Genomic DNA, 13431 nt, shown 5'->3' on the forward strand with positions numbered 1-13431 from the left:
CGCGGAACCATAAAGGCTTCACTTTGAACGGCCGGTTCACACCGACGTCCAGCGGTTGGAGTTACTTTGTCAGACCTCCCGGAATAACAGCAAGCACAGCGTTCATATTTTTCACTTCTTTTTTTACACTGTCTGTGTGAGATGGGTGCGCATAGAGTCACAGATCAGCAGCGATGGTGATGTGTGGAAAATACCACCGGGTCCCCGCAAACATACACCTCCCTCCGCCACTCATCATCATCCCTTCATCCATCCAGCCCTTTTTGAACATTTCTGCATTTGTAGACGGTAGAAAGTACCGGGATAGCGAGATTTACATGAAGTTGAGAGAAAAGTTGCGCGAAGCAGCATTTGTTTTGAATTTGGATACAGGAAGAAGAAGCAGAAATGACGGGAATTGCGTCATCACGTTCTCCGCGCGTCGCTGGTTTGATCGGGATATCCCGAATGATTAATTACCATGTAAACAGGGATAACCCTGTTTGCTCACGCATGTAAACTGAATATTCCGAATGTTTCAGTAACCGGAATATTAGCAATAACCCGAATTTTGACTGCATGTAAACGTAGTCAGTGTAACAGTGTATATCTGTTAAGTGTTGAGTGTAAGGTGTCTAAGATGAAATCGAGGAGCGGGGCACAGTGTCCCCCACGCCCCGGACCCCCCGACCCCTCGGACCTATGTGTGCATGAATCATGTAGGGGGGTCAGGAGGAGGAGAGGAGGACGACGCCAGGAGGCAGGGCCAGTGGCCCTAAAAGGCACCCACGTTCCCCGCCGGCCACCCCAGCAGGCCAGGGCCCCACCTCACCCCCAGGAGCGCTCTCCTGGTCCCGCCGGAGCCCCCAGGTGGAGGGGGAGATGGTACAACATTCTTCCATTCACACTATCAACAGAAAACATAGAAACCTGGGAATGACTCCCCCTGCCGCCCCGCCCCACCCCCCCTTTAAGGATTTTAAGTGCGCTCTATAGTGCGGAAAATACGGTACTATTATTTATTTATTTAATTATTTTGATACATTGTAACAATGGATACATTTTCCAGAGAGTTTTGTTTCCTTTAGTTTTGAGGGAATCCCAGTAAACCCAATAATGTTTTAGTCTGCAAATGGGAATTCTTTAATATATCACTTCTTATTTTTGAAATTCTGTTTTGGCATAAAAAGTTGATTTTCTTTGTCATTTGCAAACTATCTCTTGCTTCTTGCTTCTGCCCAAACAATGCAGCAGAAGTCAGCTTGGTCTTGACAGAACATTATTTAGTCTTTGTCCTTTTTCTTGCTCAAAATCCTTTACCTACCATCTTTAATTTGTTTTGGGCATTAGTTAGGTTTTGGGAATTTAAAAGAGCTGCTTTTACATCAAAGCAGTTTTCCCCTTTGTCATGGTTATACAGTGGGGAGAACAAGTATTTGATACACTGCCGATTTTGCAGGTTTTCCCACTTGAAAAGCATGTAGAAGTCTGTCATTTTTATCATAGGTACTCTTCAACTGTGAGTGATGGAATCTAAAACAAAAATCCCAAAAATCACATTGTATGATTTTTAAGTAATTAATTTGCTAAAAATAAAATGCAAATTAATTACTTAAAAATCATACAATGTGATTTTCTGGATTTTTTTTTTAGATTCCATCACTCACAGTTGAAGAGTACCTATGATAAAAATTACAGACTTCTACATGCTTTGCAAGTGGGAAAACCTGCAAAATCGGCAGTGTATCAAATACTTGTTCTCCCCACTGTACATGGTAACATATGTCAAAAAGTGCCAACATTACCAACATCAATCCCTTATTTAACACAGCATCCAAATCAATCAAGATATTAACAAATAATAATAATAGTAAGGCTTTAACTGAAAGGTAGCTGCAAACAAATACACAATCACACAGCTGCTTCAACACTTGACAGCTTTGGATTGTTACTATCGCCAAATATTACTCCTCTGGCAGGCTTTTATTTTTTTGTCCACTCAGAGACATTTATGGTGATGAATACATAGATGAAATCTCCCTTGACACCTTTCTAATATCATTCTGTTGAACTGTCAAAAACCATGTTTATTATTTAATGTTGTTGATGGTGTTCCCAATATTTCTCAGGCTGCCTGTATTGATCCTTCTCCTAGGGCAGTGGTCCTCAACCTTTTTTCAGTGATGTACCCCCTGTGAAATATTATTTTCAGCCAAGTACCCCCTAACCAGCGCAAAGCACTTTTGGTTGTAAAAAAAAGACCTAAAACAGAGCACTATGCCATCAGTAACTGATTTATTAAACATAAAGATATTGCTGCTACGCTTCAACCACGACTCCATCGTTGGTCCAAGTGATTGACAGGTGAAGCCAGGTGATTGACAGGTTAGGTGGAACCATCCTGGTGTGGGGGAAACTCTGCGGTTTTAGGATAATAAGTTGAATAGCCTACTGCTGAAGATAAAATTAATTTTATGAATTTAGACTTATATTTTCCTCAATTATTTATGAAATAATTATTTTTAAAGGATTTTTGCGTGGATGCTAATTTTTAAATATATGTATATTTTAAAATCTCACGTACCCCCTGGAGTGCCTTCACGTACCCCCAGGGGTACGCGTACCCCCATTTGAGAACCACTGTCCTAGGGCATGTGAAAGGTTTCTTAACTTTTTTGTGGACAAGGTGACTAATACTAGGGGTCATAATCTGCTTCCTGCCTTGGACCCTTCAGTCTCTATTCCTTGTTCTACTGTTTTTGACCAGTTTGAACATGTGACTTGTTGATGTTTATATGAGATTGTTGGTCAGCTGAAGCCCTCTGGCTCTGGAATTTGTGTCTTTTAGTGATGTAAAGTATTTTATGTTCAGCACTTTGTGTCATGGTTTTGGTATTTAGTTACTGTTTTTTTTAAACCCTGTGTCTGCGTTTCAGTTACGTCTTGACTTCCCTTCCTTCCATCTGCCCTGATCGTGTGCACTTGTGTCTCGTCAAGGCTATTTTGGATTTTGTCATGTTCGTGTTCTGGTTTTATTTGTATCCTGCTCAGCAGGGGTTTTGGTTTCTATTAAATAAAACACTTTGTTTTGAACTCTTGCTTCCTGGTCTCCTGCATCTGGGTCCTATCCTCCACCTCCTTGACAGAAAATTAACCTGACCTGAGACACAGAGGAAGGAAACAGTACGGACCACAGGGAGCAAGGGAAATGCTGAATCCCAATCTCCACCCTAAACCCTCCAGCCCTGAACCCTCACATACTTTCAGTGACGTCAGCGGCACGTGATCAAGTGTGAGAGGGTGTGAAGGCTCCAAATGGTATAAATAGGAATGGGACAGCACTTAGCAGAAACCGGAAAAAACGTTTTTTTTTTTTTTTTTTTTATAAACTTTATTTAACATTTCAAATTACAAAATTCCTAGTCAGATCAAAATGTTACGTACCGGTATTGGTTTGGGAATGATCATCCTACGGATGTTTGAAAACAAAGTGGTAGCCTATATAAAGGAGCATAAAATTCAACAAAGAACACAATTTAATTATGCGCACAGTACAATATGTATTTCCTTGTTATATCAGCGCATCCAGTATGCCAGGCTCAATCGCCGAGTAATTTCATTTTTGTAAGAGAGCGTATAAATTGATGGTAACCTGAGCTAAATATTTCAGTTATATTATCACTATTTACTGCAACGTTTTTGTTCATCCATCCATCCATCCATTATCTATACCCGCTTTATCCCTTGCGGGGTCACGGGGGTCTGCTGGAGCCTATCCCAGCCCATTTCAGGTGAGAGGCAGGTTTTTGTTCAACTTGCTGAAATTGTTTATATTTTGTGGTTATAAATAAATGAATAACCAAATTACTGCCTGACTTGTTTGTGTTGGATCTAAAACTATCTTGCTAGTATTTACATGTATGCATTTCTGTTAACATAGGGAATCTTAATTCAAACACTACTCAGATTAAAGAAAAGCAAGTCTTGTTTATTCAACACCAAGTCAACTGAGGATTTGTCTAATATAAAATGAAAACAAAAGAAATTGAACCTCAAATTATGAATAAAAAAATGATGAAGAAAACTACATTTTGTCCACCATCTTCCCAAAAATGTCAAGGATGTCTTTTCCCTCTCCTCCTCCTTTTCATCCAGCTCCCTCAGCCTCTTTTTTTGTCTTTAGTCTTGAAGAAAGTCCAAAACTTCATTTGTCCTTTTTTTGGTTTTCTTCCCTCCATTTGTTGCTCGCTCCCTGTTTGTGAAGGAAATAATAGGGCCGTTGAAAAATCATCACGGGACAACAGTTTCTGAATTTAAATCACCAGTGGGCTATGTATTTACACTTACAGGTGAACTTCTTTCGTCTCGCAGTCGCACATGAATTCTTTTCCTCCGCCCCCTGTTTTGTTTACATTCTCCCTGGTAACCTCCTTTCATGTCACAACGCAATGAACTGTGGGTAATTCCCTTTCCAAAAGTCTGCGGAGATGCGGACTTACGGGAAGGGAGCAGTAAGGGCTCAAAATGTCTGCCGGGAGCCCTCGCGCACTTAACGATTTTAGGAATGGGACAGCCCTAAACCCTTACGCAAGTCGCGGGAGCGCGCACGTAAGTCTGTGAGTCTGTGAGGGTGGAGATTGGGATTCAGCTAAAGACAGGAAAAGATATACACAGAAGGCTTGACGAGACACAGGTGCAGACGATCAGGGCACAGGAACAAGGGAATTCAAGACAGAACTGAAACACAAACACAGGGTTTCAAAATAAAACAGGAACTAAATACCAAAACCATGACACTTTGGTCAGTGCTTGCTGGTTTTAGTGCTTTATGAATAAAGTTAGCTTGGCTTGGCTTCATGCAGTTCCATTTAATCACACTTCAACCTCCATGCTTCACTGTCAGGACGATGCATGCGATGTGACCTCATCAAGTTTATGTTGTGGACAATTTGGAGCTCATCATTTTAATTCTTGTCATATTGCAAAAGAATGTGATTTCAATGTTTTATTTTTTCCTTAATAATGTTCCACAGTTTTGTATCAAATATCTAGTCAGGGTATTCATCTATGTCACACAAGACTTCACATTGACCTGTCAACGAGACTACCGTCTCCATTGAAAACACCTTGTGCCAACTCTTGGGGTGCCTATTTCTCAGATATAGCTTATGGACCAGTTTAATGCAGGTGCTGGTATTGTGCTGATGCGAGAACATGATTAGACCCATCACCCATATGAGCCACCACAAAACATGTCACTACGTCTCCTCTTATGTGGTTAGAACATCCCCTCAGTGTACCCTGAATTTACATTGCGGAGTCATGAATGCCTGTAATATTAAAACTGCTTTGAAGTTTCTGCATAAAAGAATCAATGTCCGGCCGCTGGGTGGAACAGTGGTTTAAGCAAGCAGCCCATGTACTGAGGCTACAGTCCTCCCGCAGCGGTTGTAGGTTCAAATCCCTTTGCTGCATGTCGTCCACAGTCTCTCTCTCTCTCTCTCTCTCTCTCTCTCTCTCTCTCTCTCTCTCTCTCTCTCTCTCTCTACCCCCTTCCTTTCTAAACTTTGAATAAAGGCCACTAGAGCCACAAAACCTTAAAAAAAAAATAAAAAAAATAATAATCTTTCACAATTTCACCTTACTCATGCAAACTGACTGCCCATTTTAGAATTTTAAATTAAAAGTTGTTCCTACTGTGTTGCTTTCAGTTCACTTCCTTGCTGAGTAAAGTGGGCTTTTGGTCATAGTGGTTCTATTTTATTTTTATTCTTTAAATATTCTTCCAAGATTGCTGCAGCCACACTAATTGGCACTTACTGTAGCTGTCCTCTCAAATTTGTTTTGCACATCAACAACAATAGTGCAAGGCAGTCTTTTGTGGGGGACGCGTGCCCCGGCATCTGCGGGGACTCTGGGGCTTCTGGGGTGTCGGCTGCGGGGGCGTGGGGAGGGTCAGGGCCGGGGGGCAGGCCTCCCCTGGCGGGGGGGTACCTGGGTGGGCGCGGCAGCTGCAGGACTCATTCTCAGGTTTCTATGTTCTCTGTCGTGGGTGTGAATGGAAGACTGCTGTGCCATCTCCCGCTCCACCCGGGGGCTTCGGTGGTGCCAGGGGCCTGCTCCTGGAGGTGCGGTGGGGCCCTGGCCAGGCCCAGCGGACCGGGGCCCCCCCGGGGTGGCCTGTGATGGGAGATGAGAATCGTGAGAGAATGATTGTCCATGTCTTTGTCAATGAGTGTATGTGTGTAAGGGTGTTTCCTGCGACGATAGACACCAAAAAGCACGCCCCCCCTTCATCTGATGAGGGGGCATATTTGATAGTTTCTACTTTCTGCCATAAGTTTGACATAAAGAGTTTAGGGTGGTGTCATCGGACTCCATTTGGAGTCCTTGAACATAATTGGTGCAAATTAGCCCTGCCCCTTCTGCTGATTGGTCAATATTTGATAGTCCCTATTCTCTGCCATAACTTTTGAACGGGTTGTGATAATGACATGTGGGTGGTGTCATCGGACTCGGTATTGAGTACTTGACCTTCATTGGCCTGAATTAGCCCCGCCCCTTCTTCTGATTGGTCAATATTTGATAGTCCCTATTTTCTGCCATAACGTTTGAATGGTATGACATACAGAGTCGTGGGTGGTGTCATCGGACTCGGTTTTGAGTATTGGCCTTCATTGGCATGAATTAGCCCCACCCCTTTTCTGATTGGTCGATATTTGATAGTTCTGATTTTCTGCAATAACTTTTGAATGATTTGACATAAAGACTCGTGGGTGGTGTCATCGGACATGGTTTTGATACCTTGAACATGTGTCTCCTTGTCGCTTCGTGCCCGTCTCCGCTCCCCCTCGCTGCCCTTGCAGCTGGGTGTGCCTTTGGCTCTGGGGTTCCCGGTTTCGTCGGGGCAGGTGCCGGTCCGCCGGCGTCAACGGTCGGGGTGGCCCCGTCTCTCCGGGCAGGCTGGCCTCTCGCCTGGTGGGAGTTGTGGTCCTTGAGGGTGTGGACCTCCTGGCCGCATGACCGGCCTATGCTGGGTGGCTGGTGCTTGGCTGGGTCCTGATCTATCACCATGGGTTTCCTGGTTGCCTCCTCCCGTGGTCAGGGGGGCCCCGCCCGGGGCTTCCCTCTGTCGCCTCCGGGTAGGGGGTGGTGCTTGCTGGCGGGGGGGTTTCCTCCCGCCCTCCTCTGGTCCTCTGTGGGGCTGTGGTGGCCTAAGTTCGGGTTTCTTCCTTGTCGGCTTCTGGTCTCTCGGGTAGCATGGTTGTGCCCTCCCTCCTCCACTGTAGTTGCAGTTCAGGTAAAGCCTTGTTTTCACTTTGCACACACACAGTTACACAGACATACACACCTGTTCACTCACCTACATACTCACTCCACAGTTTTGGAGGACAGTTTATCGCAATAGCCTAGTCTTGATTCAGTTTCAGAGACCTGAAATGATTACTGTTTGTGTCTCTGTCTGTTCTTGTATCTGTTTGTTTGTTTGTTTTCTCTCTTACAGATTTCAAAAGCTTGTGTGCCCATTGTGCATTTCCCTGTGTTTTTCTCATTTCAGACTAGCAGCAGATGACTAGCTTAATCTAAAAGCTTGATGGACTGTTTTTGCGAGAGGGTGAGATGTTCAATCATCTTGGAGGGACGTGGAGTAGAACTGCTACTAATATCTCAATAGGACAACTGAAGCCACACTGTTCCAATGTCCTAAGTAGCTTGGCCAAGGACTACATCTAATAAAGTAAGTTTTGATTAGTAAGCTAAATGTATTTTATCTGTGTTGGTGTTTTGGGTAGTCCAGCTGGGAGAACGCCCCAAGGCAGATCCAGGACACTGGAGAGATTGTATTTCTCAGCTGAGACCCCCTTAGTGTTTTTCTTAAAGAGCTAGAAGGGATGGAAAGGGAGACAGAGTCCTGGGGTTCTCTGCTTCGGCTGCTGGCCCCATGATACAAACCCCCATGAGCAGGAGATGTGTGGACGGATGGACATTTAATATCAGTAAACAGTACTTTGGCCAGTATGCCAAAAGTAACCAACACCATTTCATTGACAGTTAAAGAGGCTATTTACCATGGCATTAGCTAACTCAGTAGTGTGATGCTTTTCCGTCTGCACTCTGACAGTTTTTAGTTATGATAGAATAATTTGACATATGAGAGTCTCAAACTATCATTTTATAGGCACTGTCTTTGTGGTTTCCTATCAAGATGCAAGAAAACTGGTTCAAAGTTAGTGGCTGGCTTTGAACTACTGACACCTTCTTCGGTAGAAAACGCCAGAGAGAACGAGTAGACTCTTCAGGTGATTGTTACCGTGCAGACTGTAATGGAACATGGGTCAAAACTGAAAAAGTTATTTTGGTCAATGCTCATAAAAGCAAATGAAAGGAGTGCTCAGTTTTGCTTCCATGATTACATGAATTGTAACTCAGTTCATTATCATACTTTATTATGTATCTAGAGGTGTTCATTAATGAATCATTTTATAGTAAAATCATTTTTACCAGGGTGTGTACTTCACCTGTGTTCGGTTTATATTCTTCTTCTTTATTTAACAATTAAAAGAAGATAGATTAAATAATATTTCTTTCATTCATGCCACATGCCAGGTCGTTTCCCTCTTTTACTTCGCTCAGCCCATATTCAAAGGGTTCCCCCTCATCCCCCATAAAGGGTTTAGATTTATTTGAGAGCATATGTTCAGGTTCAGTAAATATTTCTTCATCCCGACTCTAATGCTGTATCCAGAGCGATTCCCTGCTTAAGAGATAGGCTGCCCTACTTTGAGCTGCATGCGGTACTCAGTGTGCGTAGGTGAAACTGTAAATGTGCTTATCTTATGTCACAGTGTGTGTGTGTGTGTGTGTGTGTGTGTGTGTGTGTGTGTGTGTGTGTGTGTGTGTGTGTGTGTGTGTGTGTGTGTGTGTGTGTGTGTGTGTGTGTGAGAATGTGTGAGTCTTTTCTGTGTTTGTGAGTGCAGTTTGATAGATAACAGGTATGCTGAAAAGGTTGAGTGATGGTATTAAATTGTGAACAAATTCAAGTGAGAGCAGTGTGTCTATAACAATAGTAAGTCACATGCATTAAAACTGATTTTTTAAAGGGATACACTTTAAGGAACAAAGATATACACAGATGTGTGTGGGTGTGCATGCATGTATCTGGAAATCACAATTGTCCTTGAATTCTTAAAAGCTTCATGCTGTTTCAACCAAGGTTGTTTCACACTCAGTTGTTTCATCTCACTTTTTTTTGCTTCTTCTCACTCATGTGCACACACAAAAACATTCACACAGCTATCTTAGCAAGCATATTGAATTGACTTCCATTCATTTTGCACACCCTGTCCCAAATCTTAAATTACTCTCAATTCACACATTAGTTCTAACCTTAATCAAGGCCCCAAAAATGATATCTGCCTCATGGGGACTGGGATTTGGCCCCAACACTGACTACATGTTCCAATAATGTCAGGGACCAAACTGCATAAAGTCCTCAGTAGGTAATAAAAACAAGAACTCGAACACATGAACAAAAATCCTCACTCAGTTCTCCAAAACCCAACTGCATTATTTTTGGGTGACACACACATGTGCATAACCACACCTTTGACACAAAGCATCATATGTAATAAAACCATGATCAAGAGGAAGTGAAACTGAAACTACCTGAAGCCCTCCTCAACGCCCCAAAAACCATTTCCTCACGGGACAGAATTCTGACCACTGATTTACCTTCTTGACAAGCTGACTTATCCTTTATGGGACAACTTTGTCAAAAAAAACTATAGCTCTGATAAGAACGACAAAGAGTAATTGCTCCAGATTCTTCCTTTTCAACTCCTACTCTGAAGATGCCCTAAAAAAAGAATCAAGAGCATCAAAAGGGTTCTTAAAGGTATTGTGACATGAAAAACAAATTTTTCTTGATTTTTTGTGTTTTGTTGGGTGTCTTGACATCAATTACAAAAAAAACCCGAACTTTTAACATTCAGTGTATTGTGTGCTTTCTGGGATTTTCCGCATAATTATGCAAAAACGGCGCATCTGGTTTGGTGGCGGACCGTTACGTAAAGGGCCGCTAAATCACCGCCCCCTCCACCCAGCTCCCTGCCCATCAGCGCTGAGCCGCGGGCTGGAGGGAGAGAGACGTCTCTCCTCTCCACCCGCGCTCTGCTTTTTTTTTCGCCTATGACCTCAGATCAGACGAGACAACCCGCTGCATAAGCATATTACTAAGCGGAGGAAAAGAAACTCAGCTCAGTAGCAGCGAGCGAAGAGGGAAGAGCTCAGCGCCGAATCCCCGTCCGAGCGGCGGGCGTGGGAAATGTGGCGTACGGAAGACCGCTTGCGGTCGGGTGCCTGAGTCCTTCTGATGGAGGCTCAGCCCGTGGACGGTGTGCAAGACAAAATCACATACCATTGATCCACTGTCTGCTGTGTGCGGGGAGCAATGATTGACCGGAAAGGGGGGAAAGGACGCGTTTTTCACAGGCAAAAAATATCGTCATAAAAGAAGCCAGGCATGGAGTACTGAAGTGAAGTTTTTCTTGTTACACCCTTTTAGACACATTTGAGGGATATTGGCCAAGACTTTTAATAGTGTTAAAAGCATGTTAAAAATGATGTCACAATATCTTTAAATGACTCATCAGAGACCACTCCAGGGGTGTGCGAGGCTGATTGGGGTAACCTATTGGTGTTATCCAACTAGTTATTAAATGTTTGCCAGTGTTCTACAGGGAGTACTCACATTCCTTACAAGACTATCGAGTGAAAGACAGAGATTGTTGAGTACAACTAACAATGATCTAAACCTAATCTTATACACCACAGCGCTGCAGCGGATGGCGGCCACAGTGAGTCGGTGCGTGTTACTTTGCCTCGTTTTGTTGGTTAATTCAGTTTTCTGTTATGGCACCCAGAACTCTTTCACCAGAGAAGAGCTCGTGAACATCAGAGGAACATTTATTTCCCACTTTTCTCCCATCATTAGTGGAATTATTGGACATTCTGGTCAAAGGTGCACTCACCTTTGTACACGCAGTGAAATGCTGGATGAGAGCCAGCGCTCTTGTGCGCCTCCGCCGGACTCCGCACACCTCTACTTGGCATATTTCTCTCCAACGTGCAATCACTTTGCAATAAAATTGACAAATTTCAGTTACTGGTGGGGAAAACCAGAGACTTTTATTCATCTTCCATTTTAAGCTTCACGGAGACGTGGCTGTGTGGACTCATCCCGGACTCCGCGCTGCAGCTGGCAGGCTTCCAGCTCTTCAGAGCCGACAGAGAACTCTCCAGAAAAATGAAGGGTGGAGGGATCTGTTTCTACATTCACAGCGGCTGCTGTAAGGATGTGACAGTGATCCAGCAACACTGTTCTCCTGACCTGGAATATTTTATTATGAACTGTAAACCATTTTACTCTCCCTGAGAGTTCACTTCATTCATCCTGGTCGGTGTTTACATCTCACCGCAGGCCCACGTGCAGGAAGCCCAGCGCCGACCAGATACTGAACGTGGAGCGGACAAACCCGGACTCCTTAGCTACTGTGACTTTAAAGGTGACTTTAACAAAGGTAATCTCAGCCATGAACTCCCAAAATACAGACAGTTAATTAAATGCCCGACCAGAGAAGGAAACATTTTGGATCACTGTTACTCTACAGTAAGCAGAGCCTATCATGCCGTCCCCCGAGCTGCACTGGGACACTCACCACCTCATGGTCCACCTGATTCCCGCATACAGGCAGAAATTAAAGCTCTGCAAACCTGTTGTGAGGACATCAAAGCAGTGGACCAGGAAAGCTCTGGAGGATCTTCAGGCTTGCTTAGACTGTACGGACTGGGATGTTTTCAGGACTACTACCAACAATCTGGATGAGTACACAGAGGCTGTGATATCAGTTGTCACAGCCTCTTGTGTACCATCACGTACCAGGGTTAGTTATAACAATTACAAACCCTGGTTCACAGCAAAGCTCAGATGGCTAAGGTTGCAGAAGGAAGAAGCGTTCAGGAGTGGTGACAAGGACAGGCTCAAATAGGTAAAGTACACATTTAGCAAGGACGTGAGAGTAGCTAAACGAATGTACTCCGAGATACTACAACAACAGTTCTCAGAAAACAATGCCGGCTTAGTTTGGAAGGGACTGAGACAGATAACAAATTACAAACCCCAGGCTCCCCTCTCCTCCGTCTACCACAGACTGCCCCCCCACCCCACTCTACGTTACATTAACGTAAAGACCCCACTTCTGACCTTATGCGTCACATTAACGCACATCCTAGGTCACCTTTGTACAGATGAATTACTCCGGCACTTTAAAAACCAACATGTTGTACATTTTTTCTTTTTTCTTTTCATATTATTTGTTCTTTTGTATAACACCAATCACCACAACAAATTCCTAGTGTACATGGTAACAAACTTCTTTCTGATTCTGATTCTGATCTAATGTCACACCCAGGGTCCAGCCCTAAATAAAACTCCCGAAATGATATTCTGCCTCTTTTAGAACAGTTTTCTTGTCTGTTATTACACCAAATTACACCTCATGAAGTAACAAAAACAAACGTACAAAAGTTAATGTACCTCTTATAATTGCATTATCAGTAAAAAACATCCCTCAAACATTATGTGTTAATGGCTGTTGGTTATCAGTTCCAAGACCATTTCATCATACATCTGTACATACTATGGTTCATGAGCAGTGTTGATCCTGCATGTTGTCATTTGTGATCACAATAACCATAAGATGAGGCTTATCCCGCTGGCACTGGGATCCCTAAACCCTTGTCTCTAATTTAAACTTTTGAACCGTAACTATTTCAAGATTATATATATATATATATATATATATATATATATATATATATATATATATATATATATATATATATATATATATATATGTATATATATATATATATATATATATATATATAAAACGCAGATAAATATGTTAGTGCATTGATTAAATTCATAAGCTATGTTACAGTTAAAAAGAAAACATTATAAACTATAAGTTAAATATGTTATATAAGATTGTATTTCATTTATGTTGTAAAAGCCTCAAAATCTGCATTAAATACATAGGCACAAGTTAAAAGCAAAGTAAAAAACTCTGTTGGTGTATTTTATTGGTTTATTAGGGCCCGAGCATTTACAGAGCGAAGGCCCTATTGTATCTGTAGGAATTTTCTTTCTTTCTTTTTTATTTTTCCGACGAAAAGGATGGCCTTTTTGTCCCCCTAAACGTGCCCCAAAAGTCACCAAATTTTGCACGCAAGCCAGGCCTGGCGAAAATTTTTATATTTAATGGGTTGCATTAATGGGCGTGGCCTAATGGCTCAACAGCGCCCCCTAGAAAACTTTGTGCCTCAAGCCCCACCATACGGTTTAACGTACACGCACGAAAATCGGTACACACCTGTATCATGTCGCAACTT

This window comes from Cololabis saira, chromosome 1 (assembly GCF_033807715.1).
Source record: "Cololabis saira isolate AMF1-May2022 chromosome 1, fColSai1.1, whole genome shotgun sequence".
Classification (NCBI taxonomy): Eukaryota; Metazoa; Chordata; class Actinopteri; order Beloniformes; family Belonidae; genus Cololabis; species Cololabis saira.